The following is a 12,079-nucleotide window of genomic DNA, read 5'->3' on the forward strand; positions in this document are numbered from 1 at the left end:
TCGAACCTCGTTATTGTTAACGTAGGCATTACAAGGAAGCGAAGTATTAGAAAGCAGCTCCTTTTTATTATGGATTTCTCTATAATCATGTAAATAAGAAATTCCGGAAATTTTTTCCTCAAGAATTTAATTCTTGTGTTTTGATTGATAATTATTACACTGCATACTAACTTTTCGCATACTGTTCGCGTCTAACAGTTTCCTAATAATAACTACTTCAAAATTACATATGTTCTTGCACGAATTCAAAAGTACGTATGATACAATTACAATTGATTCTAAAATAATAATTATTTAAAGATATTAAGATACTAATTAAACGTTTCACTGTATTTCAAAATCTGGAACAACAAATTTTTATTTATAAAAAATGAAACTGTCTTTATATATTCTTTGTCACGATGCTATTTCTTATTACCGTGTCGACATTTTTTAAAATTCATTTTGTTATCTCTACGCAATAGGAAAATTCATATACTGCTTAATATTTTTTGCATATTATCCATCCACCGCATGATATCTTCTGAAAAATCAAAATATTAATGTTATATTATTACAATGCTTCTTAAATATCAATTTTTGACAAATTTGAAATCCAATATATTTTGCACAATTATTATTTATCAAAAAATTCCAAGTTAGTAACTTTCTTTTCAAATGGCAAATAACATATACTTTGACTTACCTGTAAGTTTTTGTTCCTAATCATCATTTCCTCTTATAGAACATCATTATTGTTCTTATAATTACTACCAGTGTCATAGATATTGTAGTGGCTACAACTGAATTAATAGAAAATGATAAATAACTGTGTATAACACTAACACATAATTGTGTATAACAATGACACATAACTTTTACTTACATATCTGTCGATAAGGGATTACTTACTGTGATATCCTGTTGATGTTTCTTAAGGCACTTGATTAGGTGCGATACGGTATCATTCCTTATGGTATACTGTAGATAAGTATTTTAGAAAATAACAAGAATAAATCTAAATTATTCAGAGGTTCCAGTTTCGGCTTAGACATAAATACAGGACCATTTGCAAAGAAGAAAGGGTGCGTTTCTACAGCCTCGTTATAGTAACCATGAATACCAATCTCTGAATTACTGGTTACTAAACATAAATATCCTATAAAATTTAATATATTTCTTTAATTTTTAATACATACATGAGTTAGTAGTTCTAAATTATGAATCATCCTACCTGTGATATTACGCTTTTCCTTATAATATCATCACTCGAGTGAACAACATTAAGATCATGTAAACCATGTCATCCTATCTTACTGTGAAGATACTTAGTTATGTTATCTAACATTATAAAAATATCATCAAATTCAAGTCCTTTTATTCACATCACATGGCCACGACGATCTGGTTCTTCGTTATATAATGTTCTAAAATTTGTCGTATATATAGGATGTACAAACCGTGATATCAAGGTATCAGTTCTTCCTTCCCAAGGGACAGTTTCATTAAAATTCTGATAGAATTAAAAATTAATTATTAATATTCTAACAATCATATATGTTAAATACGTTATAGTCAACGATATATACCTGAGCGAATGTAGGGGTGATTCCTTGATAATTATAAATGTCATCAGCCCACATCATTGTGCCACTTCTTTGTACTCCAGCCTCTAGATTAACAGCCTAAACAAACATACGAAATTTTATAGAAGCTGTACAAAATATAGTATATATGCGCAATATTGAAGCGTTCAAGGGGATATAAAGGTAATGTACATCACATACACGTGTACTCTCATGCAACAAAATACAATTAGATTTAATAGTATAAGCTCTTTTATTCATCATAATAGATTGGAAATTTAAGTGTCTTACGAGGGTGAGTAAAAAGTTACCCGCTCTGTCGGTGTAGAATTTATTTTAAGCAATTGTCAAAAAAGACATACATCATTTTTTGACATAATCACTCGATTTCTGTATACACTTTGTCCATTTGCCGAAGGACCTTTGTATTTTCTCATTAAAAAATGTTTTGGGCTGAGCTGCGAACCACGAATGCATCGTCGTCTTCACCTTTTCATCAGCTTTTTCGGCATCCATCTCGCACAAACTTTTTAAAATCCAAATCTGTCGTGCACTATTGCATAAGCAGAGCCGTGGCTGATTTGCAAATGATTTGCCACATTATCCAGTGTCACTCGTCTATTCCATAGAGCATAAGTTCATGAGCACGTTCAATGTTGTCATCGTGGATGTGGACGGGCGTCCAGCTGTTTTTTCATAACACTCGTGCGATCTTCTTTGAACTTTTGTGCCCATTCAAACACACTTCGTGACAAAACACTTTCTCCATAATGTGCATTAAATCTTTGATAAATATAGGCATCAAACATAACCTCCGACCACAAGAAACGAATCACAGCATCCTGCACTGTTTTCCTGCAAATCACCATTGCAAAGCGCCATTACTCGCGCAACGGTCACAAACGAATTGACGTAACACAAAGAAACCTGCGCAGCAGCACTGAACAGATATTGACGTCATACGAAGAGTGCAGATGGATCAATACGGTCGACAGAAGTTTTAACTATCTGGAGTGCGGATAAATTTTTACTGAGAGTCGTATAGGAATCTATAATCTGTAAGTACACCTTTGGCTGAATGGAAATTTCTCTTACATATAGTCAAAAATGCTGAAACTGTGTATTGAATTGGAATTGCATGTGATTGCATGAGTACACAGGACGTTTTTAGCGAATAAAAAATAATTTTGAAAGACACGAAACTTATCTTGTATTTTATGCACTCTCTGTGTCCGAATTTCCAGAAGCTCTCTATCTTATGAAGTGTTTTAGATTAGCCGGAAAATTTTGTACGTACGTACAAGAAGTATACGATCTAAGTGGAATATTCCATTATTCTCTTGATACAACAGAAACGAAATTTACAGAACTTCTCAGAAAGTTGGTTTATTATTACCAAATTAATAGAATTAATACACGTTTATCATCTTTACATACCTAAGTCGTGGAGGTTTATCGTGCGTAAAAAATTAGTGTCGTTTCAAAGTTACATTTCGTACATTTTAAGCCTATAATTTGTAACGTACAAAACAATGTAAATTTGAGCTGTTTCTTATCTCCACAATAAGAAAATCCAACTTTACGTTTTTTACACAATGATATTTATGGAACAGTAATATCATATTATTGCATCGCTTGGAGAATGAAGTCAAGGTACGATGTGACCCTAGTGTAAACGCTGGGATACCCAGCTGTGCCGCACTTATAAGCATAAGACACAATACCTATTAAATACGAGGTTAATTCATGTTGTATCAGCAGTGGTCCGCCGCGGTCAGCCTGAAAGGATCGTTAAATTTTTAATCAAAGATACTGAAATATATCGATCGAATTGTATTGAAATTATACTTATATACAGTAATAATCTTCTATTGATTTGTGTATTGAAATACTCCAATTTATAACGTACATGTTATATGTATTTTGAGCAAAACTAAGATTAGAAGGAAATTAGATTAAATACCATAACGAGGTGTGAGAAGTGGGCAAAACTATTAAATTGTGTTTATCTATTATTTTTAATGTTTAAGACGTCGATTTGATGTTAATTCGAATCGACGTGTCTTCAGATACCGTATAGTTTGTAGTAACTCTGTAACTTAATTACCGTACAAGAATCCTCTCCACCCTGAGCATGTTCGGCGCATATTATACCATCAGTGATATCAGGTGCATTAGGAAATTTGGAATAAGCTATTTTGCATTCGGCGTTCTTAATCACTGGCATTTGTACTTCCATTAATGCATTACGTCGTGGTCGTCCTACGAAGAAAATAAGAAAGATATTTAAGACTGGAACTATTTAATTTTATTATAAAATTGATATCACTTACTATATCTTAATGCTCCCCATCCAGCAACAAGGGGGTTATAGCCGACGAAGTTGCTCATTCGTACAAATGGGATATACGTACCCTGAAAAATAAAAAAATAAATGAAAATGCAGGAAACGAATGACCAAAAGTATGAGAAAGAATTATACACGCTTTATGACACAATATATGTGTACAGTAAGAAATTTCAGGATATGATACTTCAGTAATACTCAATAGCATATATATATATATATATATTTGAGGACTTACTCGAAAATGGCACCTCCTCCACCAATCTAAGAATGACAATATTATGATTGTGTATGTTTTCTATTCCATCCATATGTGCACAATGTGCTGCGGTCAAAACATGCCTAGCCGATATCAGGGAACCTCCGCACTTCCATAGTGGTTTGTCTGGGTTTCGGGGATTACGAAAACCTAATGCAGCGATCCATGGCCAAGCGCCTAAAATGCAATAGTCATAGTTGTGAATATACATAATTTTTTCTCACATAACGGGTAACAACGATTATTACCTATTCGATATTCGATCATACAGCAGACGATAAGTACATACGTACAAATACTCTGAAATAGAGATTTGATAAAGACAGAAATTAAATTTTTATTCCAGTGGAATACAAATTATTAAATAATTCTATATAATTTCTATTTGAACTATACTGAACTATAAAGTTCAAACGTGTAATTTCTGCCCTAACAGTTTTTGATCTCTATCCATATTATTACTCCTATATCAATTTTTTATTTCAAGCAAAAAGATACTCTTCCTAACATGAAGTAAAAGAAAGAAATAATTCAAGTTAATAAGTAAAGTTACTACCGATAAAATCATAGCATTATTATTTAGTCTAATTGAAATGTACATTGATGTGCTGTTTAATGCCTTTAAAGTTCATTCTTTGCAGTAAATGGCTTATTATTAATCGGAAAGAAAGACATAAAACGTACCAAGTTCAGCTGGTTTACCATCGACCACCCTGGTATGAGAGACGTTGCTAAAACCACAGTATGGTGGTCGCAAAGCCTTATACTTATACACAGTTTTTATTAAAATTTCTCTCTTCTCTTTGTTTGGATCGTTCGGACAGCAAACGATCGTAACATTGCCCTGGTATCTGCACACTGATCGTCTATAAAAATCGGTGGCTGTACGGTACTGTATCTGCCATATTTCTTGCAGAGGTTTACATTTTCTGTAGTCAAGGCACCTGCCTTCTTGATTGTCCGGTGTGGTACATTCTGGATCAAACAATTTTAAAACATTTATACAGTTCAAAGATGCGTAAGAAAGCGACACCGATTACTCAACTTTCGAAGTAAAAGGCCGATCAAGTCCACCGGATTGCCCTACAGACACGTATTAATCCGTAAGAGTTAGTCATCATGTTGATAATAATTATCTAAAGAAACTTTTTACGTGAAAATATAAAATTTTAATTGATTAGATATTGTGTTAGCCATACTTAAGAAAGAAAATGAAAATGAATGAAATGAAAGAAAAGGACTACCTTCAACCTCATGTTTTAAATAAACACTTTGTCAGTTTTGCGGTAAATAAATTCTTAGGAATTCAGGACAGTTTTTAGTGAATCATTTTGTTTCGACCGTTCGCGGAGAGACGCGATCGCGAGATAGCACGGCAACGAGAGTTGTAAGTTCCCATTACGATTAAATAATCGACGCCACGAACTGATCGATCCCCTTATTTCGATTATGATAATAAGGGTAGTTCAATGAAATTCCACAGAATTAACACAAATAAATTAATGTTTATTTCAACAACTTATTAACTAGAAAGATATAAATGGAACAAAAAAAATGTAACTGCGTTTTGGTTGATAAGTAATGCGCGACATACCACATGTGTTGACGGTTCGACTTCTCGAAAAGTTCTGAACGCCTTTCGATTTTTTTCGTTTTTTCTGGAAGGCGACCCCCACTACGTTCGGATCACGCCACATTCTTTTACTGCGAGGTAAAATACGGGCCACGAGTCGACGTTTCTGGAAGTCGCCCTGCTTAATGAACCATGTTTGTTTGCCGGGCAGACGCGACGATCCGTCTGCGACATTATAGTGCCGCGATCGATAGTTAAGAATATGACCTATTGTAAGCCGCATGGCGTAACATTCTCCCCCCGTTGAGAGGGTACCGATCAAACTAGCGAGGTGTGGTTGAAGTTCCCATCTTATTTCGTCTCGGTGGCTAGTTGTTCGGGTTTCTCGAGATCGGGTTGAATTGGCAGTGGGACAAGCCTTTTGACGCCCCGATCCAAAATGCTCTTTGCCGTCTGAACTGTAGCTGTCCGGATGACACCATCGGCGCCTGGTTGAACCTTGATAACTCGGCCCAGAGGCCAATGCATGGAGGGAACGTTGTCCTCTCTGAGGATGACGATTGTGCCCTTTTGGATGCTGTGTCCACCCTTGCTCCATTTATTGCGGTTGGTTAGCTCGTTCAAATACTCCTTATGCCAGCGGTTCCAAAAATGTTGTTTAAGCTGTTGGATATGCTGCCATTTGGAGAGTCGGTTCGATGGAATGTCTCTGAAATCTCGATCACGTAAGCACATTAATGAATCGCCAATGAGGAAATGTCCGGGAGTGAGGGCTAGGAGATCATTTGGATCGGTGGAGATAGGAGTTAGCGGGCGGGAATTGAGGACTGCTTCTATTTCTATGATAAGAGTATTACGGTGTTAAGCTCATATGTTTCTGTTTCTCCACTCGCGCTGCGCCATAATATCCTTTGATATTTCCGATCCTCTGGTCGTACGAGGAATTGCCGATACATTTTCTCGATGTCGCCAGTGAGTACGTACTGATGAGCGCGGAATCTAATTAATATACAAAATAAATTGTGAATTGATTCGAGAATATAGGATTTCCCCATTTTCATGATTATCGTGATTTTTGTATAAATATATTTTTTAAGATACTAATAATTAGGTACTTATAAATTAGTATTATCAATTATTTTGCATTTATAATTCCGCCTCTAGTATAAGTGTTAATTGAAAACTAACTTTATGTTTCAAAAAGTACTAGCAAAGTCGTTGAGTAACAAGCCACTGATGCTAACACAAATAGCATTGTCGTAATTAAATATTTCTAAATATTCATTTTTCATTTTGAACCTGTAGAAACAATTTATTATATATACTATTAGCTAAGTAATTGCATATTTAATTAAGTCGAAATATAAAACTTAGTTATTTTAATAATTTAAAAAATAAAAAACTGACAAACATTTCAATTTAATTTATGGTTGGAACAAAAGACAGTTATTCTTCATTAATTGAAATATTGCAATGCAGAGTACTTTCCAAAATACGCCGAGAGTATTCCTGATGGTGAAACGAGCGTTGCTTCATCGAACGCAGCTAAAGAAAACAACATCTATGTAGTTGGTGGTACGATGCCTGAAATAGAGGGCGCTAAATTGTACAATACCTGTACTATTTGGGGTCCCGATGGAACTTTGATAGCAAAACACCGAAAGGTAAGTAATATATTCCTTTATGGCTTTGAATTTGAAAATATTGGGGTGAAGAAAGTGACTCTATCTAGGAATAATTTAGGAATATACATATGTACATACGTATACTATAACCAATTCTATAATTTACGGTTTATAAAATACGTTATGATACGGGAAACGCCCATTTTTGTTGTAATGTGTTTGTTGTTGTATAAATTTTTCACATACTTAAAATATTATTCTACTTATTTTTTCTCCTTTTTAAACATTATTAAATGATAAGATTTTTTAATAAAAGAAAGTGATAAAAACGCTGTCAGTTATTAAATAAAAAATAATTAAAGTTTAGGAGTTGGTAACTTTGATATTAAATTACAAAAGTTGCAGCAATAGAATTAGCGACCACATTTTTATGTTATTAGGTACATCTATTCGACATCGACATTCCTAATAAGATTACTTTTCGAGAGAGTGATTCACTCAGTCCTGGTAACTCCCTAACGACGTTCGATGTGAAGGGCTGCAAAATAGGTATTGGCATTTGCTATGATATTAGATTCGAGGAAATGGCACGCATTTATCGGAACAAAGGTACAGTAACTTAATCGATCAATACTTAACTAGCAAAAAATTAAATATCTTTCTTAAATATATTCTATATAAAATTAATATAATCTGTAACTCTGTATAAAAAGAAGCTTAATTTAAAAAACCAGTATATTTGCTGAAAATGAAACAAATAAAAGAATTAAAAGCACAATAAGAGGACTGTCCTCGCATATTCAGAAATGATGGAATGTGAACCGTGCAACTACGAAGTTAATTGGTATTCGGTGGCTTCATATTTCCTGCTTCTCTGGGTTAGGTTGCCAAATGCTGATATATCCAGCGGCATTCAATATGACCACTGGACCACTGCACTGGTCATTACTTCAGCGTTTCAGAGCGAATGATAATCAATTATACGTTGCCTGCATATCACCGGCTCGTGTTCCTTAAGCAAGTTACGTCGCATGGGGACATACACAGTTGACCAATCCCTGGGGAAAGATTCTTTACGATTTGGAAACTCAAGAGAATATGGCAGTCACCGATATCGGTAATTTACAGCTTAAAATTAAAAGCGAGAGATCCATGATGTAATTAATTTTTAGTCTCGTTAATTTATCGATTTAGCCATCTTCCTCTGTATTTGTTGAATTTATTAGTAAGCATTACTTATTACTTCGTATGTTTCTTTTTTCTATCAGATCTAAAAGTTGTTGAGGAAGTAAGGGCTCAGATACCTACATTTTCTCAGAGACGTACAGATTTGTACGACACTGTCTGTAAGAAGGAGTAACTCTACACTAAAACAGAAAATGTTTTTTTATAATATTTCTACTACGATATCCTTTTTTTGTGAATTATTACTAATTTCTTATCATTTGTACTAAATGAATGACTCAATTAAGAAAACCAAAACGTTATAAATAATAATCTGTATATCTTGTGTATCAACATGTAATTGGATATTATAATAATATAGGAATGCTATAATAATATAGGATAATAATATAGGAGAATAGTAATATAGAAAAAAACTACATGCTTTTAAACACCTTTAATATCGATCACATAAATTGTTATAATTCACAATGATTACGCATACATAAAAGACCCCTTGATAGTAAAATTTACGATCAAAAGGCAATTACGTATCGTTTAACAACATTTAATTTATAACACCTTTTAAACATTTAGACAGATTAACACATAACACTTCTTATATAGAAACATCAATTCGAAGTTATCAGCTTGGAGAAATTGGTCGATTAATACCTGTAGATTGTCTGTCTCGATGAAAGACTTAAAGAGAGCAAAAACATGATAATGCCGCTAATATAATATTCCTTCTTTCTTGTATCTGTCTGCCTCTCAGGTCGTTTTACTAATTACAATAAGTAATTTCGCCTTCTTTGCGCTCTCTTTTAACGCATTCGAGACCGAAAGAAATTCATATCAGTCAGTAGGCAAGGGTATAGTATACATATTTTATATATAACTTATGTAGTAATGTATATATCATGTTAATTTCATATTTTTTTCAATATAGAATTATTATATATATATATATATGACTGTACATAATACATTATAGAATAACATAGTATATAATTTTATATTTTAAAAATATGAGGCATACTATTTAAGATTGTCATCGATTTAAAATCAAAGTATGAAAAGGATACCCTGGAGAGAGTAAAACACAGAATCATTCTAACTAAACATTCAGATCGTACCGACACCTAGGTATCGTCTTACAATTAAATCTCGGTCTCGAATGGATTAAAATGAAATACATACTTGCAGCTTCAACATCTTCAATATCGAGAAGATTCAAACTTTACAAATAAATGTAAATTGCGATGTAAAACAACGCGATGTAAAAAGGGAAAAAGGAGGAAAGAAGGAACAGGGAAGCAAAGAGAAGAAACGAATTTTTCATTTTCTCTTGCCAGGAATATAAGATGCTAAGTAATCTTCCTAAGTAATCTCCTCCAGCTTTTTCTAGTTTGATCAATAATTATTAGTACATGTTAGGAAAACAAATAGAATTTTTGTTCTCAAGCGAGGTATAATCTAAATTTTGTATGTACACAAAAATGTTAAATATCTGTAATAAACATGGTATAATCAATTTTTTTACATAAAATTATATTGTATAGGCTATTGTTATTTAAACATTTTAAATTGGATGAAGAAAAAAAATGACGCAAATAAAACGTAGGACATTTTAATTAAAGAGACTAATATAGAGATTTATCTACTTAACTGTGATTAAATCATCTCCACTTAACGCTCTACCTCTTCTATTAATTATGCTTCGTTAAACTATGATTACAGAGGATGGGTTTTTTGATAAAATGACATTCTGACAAATATATATAGATCGATATATATAGATATAGATAGACAAATATATAGATTCTTACAACAGTAGTTATGAATGAACAGTAGTTATTGTATCAATTCCGTTCTTCAGAAGCTTCATTTGTGAAAAGACAATTCGCCAGAATATGGATTCACTGTAGTTATAGCTATAGGATTTCAATCTAGTTGACAGACTTGCTTTACGTAGAGAATATCTGTCTCTTGTTCTACCTTATCGCGATTCTCTCCTCATCTTATACGCTTTGTCGAGCAAAGTAATATTGGCATATATCTCGGCTCTGGTTACAATCATTAGTTTCCGCCTAAACGGTTAGAATCACATAGCTCGCGCTCTACTCTCGTTTATTCAACATTCAGGCCATATGGTCGCATGCGACGAGTTTTATGTTAATTCCGACCGATTACAATACCTTTCTTTCGTTTACAAGGAACGACGAGACTGGCAGTTGCGTGATTTCCAATGCAAAAGCCGCGATATCTGCACGATAACCTAACCTCAACCGATTTTGTTGTACTATTCTTACGTGGACTTCGTTTGTACCACTTTCGTAACAAAAATAGAATACGTAGAACACAGCATTCCGTTATGCGATATTGTCGATTCCTAACATCCGAAAAATCAGAGATAATTATTTCCCTACAGTTGTACATTTGTGTGAAAAATTACGAACGTAAAGTTGTTTGGTGCATGCACAGTCCTCCCCTCCGCTGCATTTGCGTGGACATGCTAGAAAGATTCACTTTTCCACGGTGAAACTGTATGTATTATAATTTCATTTTTACAAAGGTCGAACATCCTACTATGCATAAATTTAATATTAATATAAGCAGGTTTCGTGTTAAGTATTACATCTGACGTATAAGCACACGTGTGTACGAGCCTTGGTTTTAAATGTCTTATAGTAGACACCGAAAAGATTATTCAGTTGGATATCTGACTCAATATCAATATTTTACTAGGAGATAACATGTTAAGAACACGTTGGTGGATGGCATGGGAGATGATGAATGAAGACATACTTCTGTGAGATACATAAAATAGTAGTCAGAACGTATTTTGGCGCTTGGGGACAGCAACAGCTTTTTTTTTTTTTTATTTATTTGTTGGAATTACAATCAATTCTCGCGTTGAGAATTTTCAGTAATTTTTCTGGCGTGGCGCAGTGACATGGCTGTTTATTTACAATAAGTTAATACTTATTATAGATAGGTATAATTTATAAGTATTATAAGTAAGTGCATTAGCTTAATTTGGATAATTAAATGAATCTAACGTTTAGGTCTAGCGGGTAGTGCCTCTTCAGCCTGCGAATCTGGTCCGTCGTATCGAGTAGTCCAGTGATTAGGGGGTTTCGGTGTTTCTTGACTCTTTTGCTATATCTGTCGCTATATTTTGCTATTTCCTCTTTGACTGTAGGTATCTTGAGGTCGCGATGGATGGTTTCGTTGGTAACATACCAAGGTGCGTCTATTAAGGCTCTTAGCGTTTTCGATTGGAATCGTTGTAGTATTTCGATGTTGGAGTTACTTGCTGTTCCCCATCGCTTCCTATATCCCTATATTCCGTACTTGCTTCGCTTGGTACTTTTATAATTTTCGCAGTTACAATAAAAAATTTAATTCTTAACAGATTAAAGATTTAACCTCTTGCTTTATAGTGTACAATAATTTTTTTTTTTTTTTTTGTATAGGTTATGTGATCCATAGTTTGAGTAAGCAGTACACACACACACACACACACACACACACACACACACA

The 12,079-nt window shown here is 33.7% G+C and overlaps 2 long non-coding RNA genes across 2 annotated transcripts; one reads left to right on the top strand and one right to left on the bottom strand.

Moving 5' to 3' along the window:
* Positions 1 to 893: 893 nt before the first annotated feature.
* Positions 894 to 3,970, bottom strand: LOC126865871 (uncharacterized). The gene is made up of 6 exons (XR_007689702.1): positions 3,899 to 3,970; positions 3,003 to 3,827; positions 1,877 to 2,621; positions 1,569 to 1,664; positions 1,214 to 1,492; positions 894 to 1,138 (listed from the first exon to the last, which is right to left on the bottom strand). It is a non-coding gene; the product is annotated as an uncharacterized LOC126865871 (long non-coding RNA).
* A 3,766-nt stretch (positions 3,971 to 7,736) lies between these two features.
* LOC126865853 (uncharacterized) lies at positions 7,737 to 9,396 on the top strand. The gene is made up of 3 exons (XR_007689699.1): positions 7,737 to 7,978; positions 8,253 to 8,486; positions 8,638 to 9,396. It is a non-coding gene; the product is annotated as an uncharacterized LOC126865853 (long non-coding RNA).
* Positions 9,397 to 12,079: the final 2,683 nt, after the last annotated feature.

The sequence above is a fragment of the Bombus huntii genome, chromosome 1 (genome assembly GCF_024542735.1).
Source record: "Bombus huntii isolate Logan2020A chromosome 1, iyBomHunt1.1, whole genome shotgun sequence".
NCBI lineage: Eukaryota > Metazoa > Arthropoda > Insecta > Hymenoptera > Apidae > Bombus > Bombus huntii.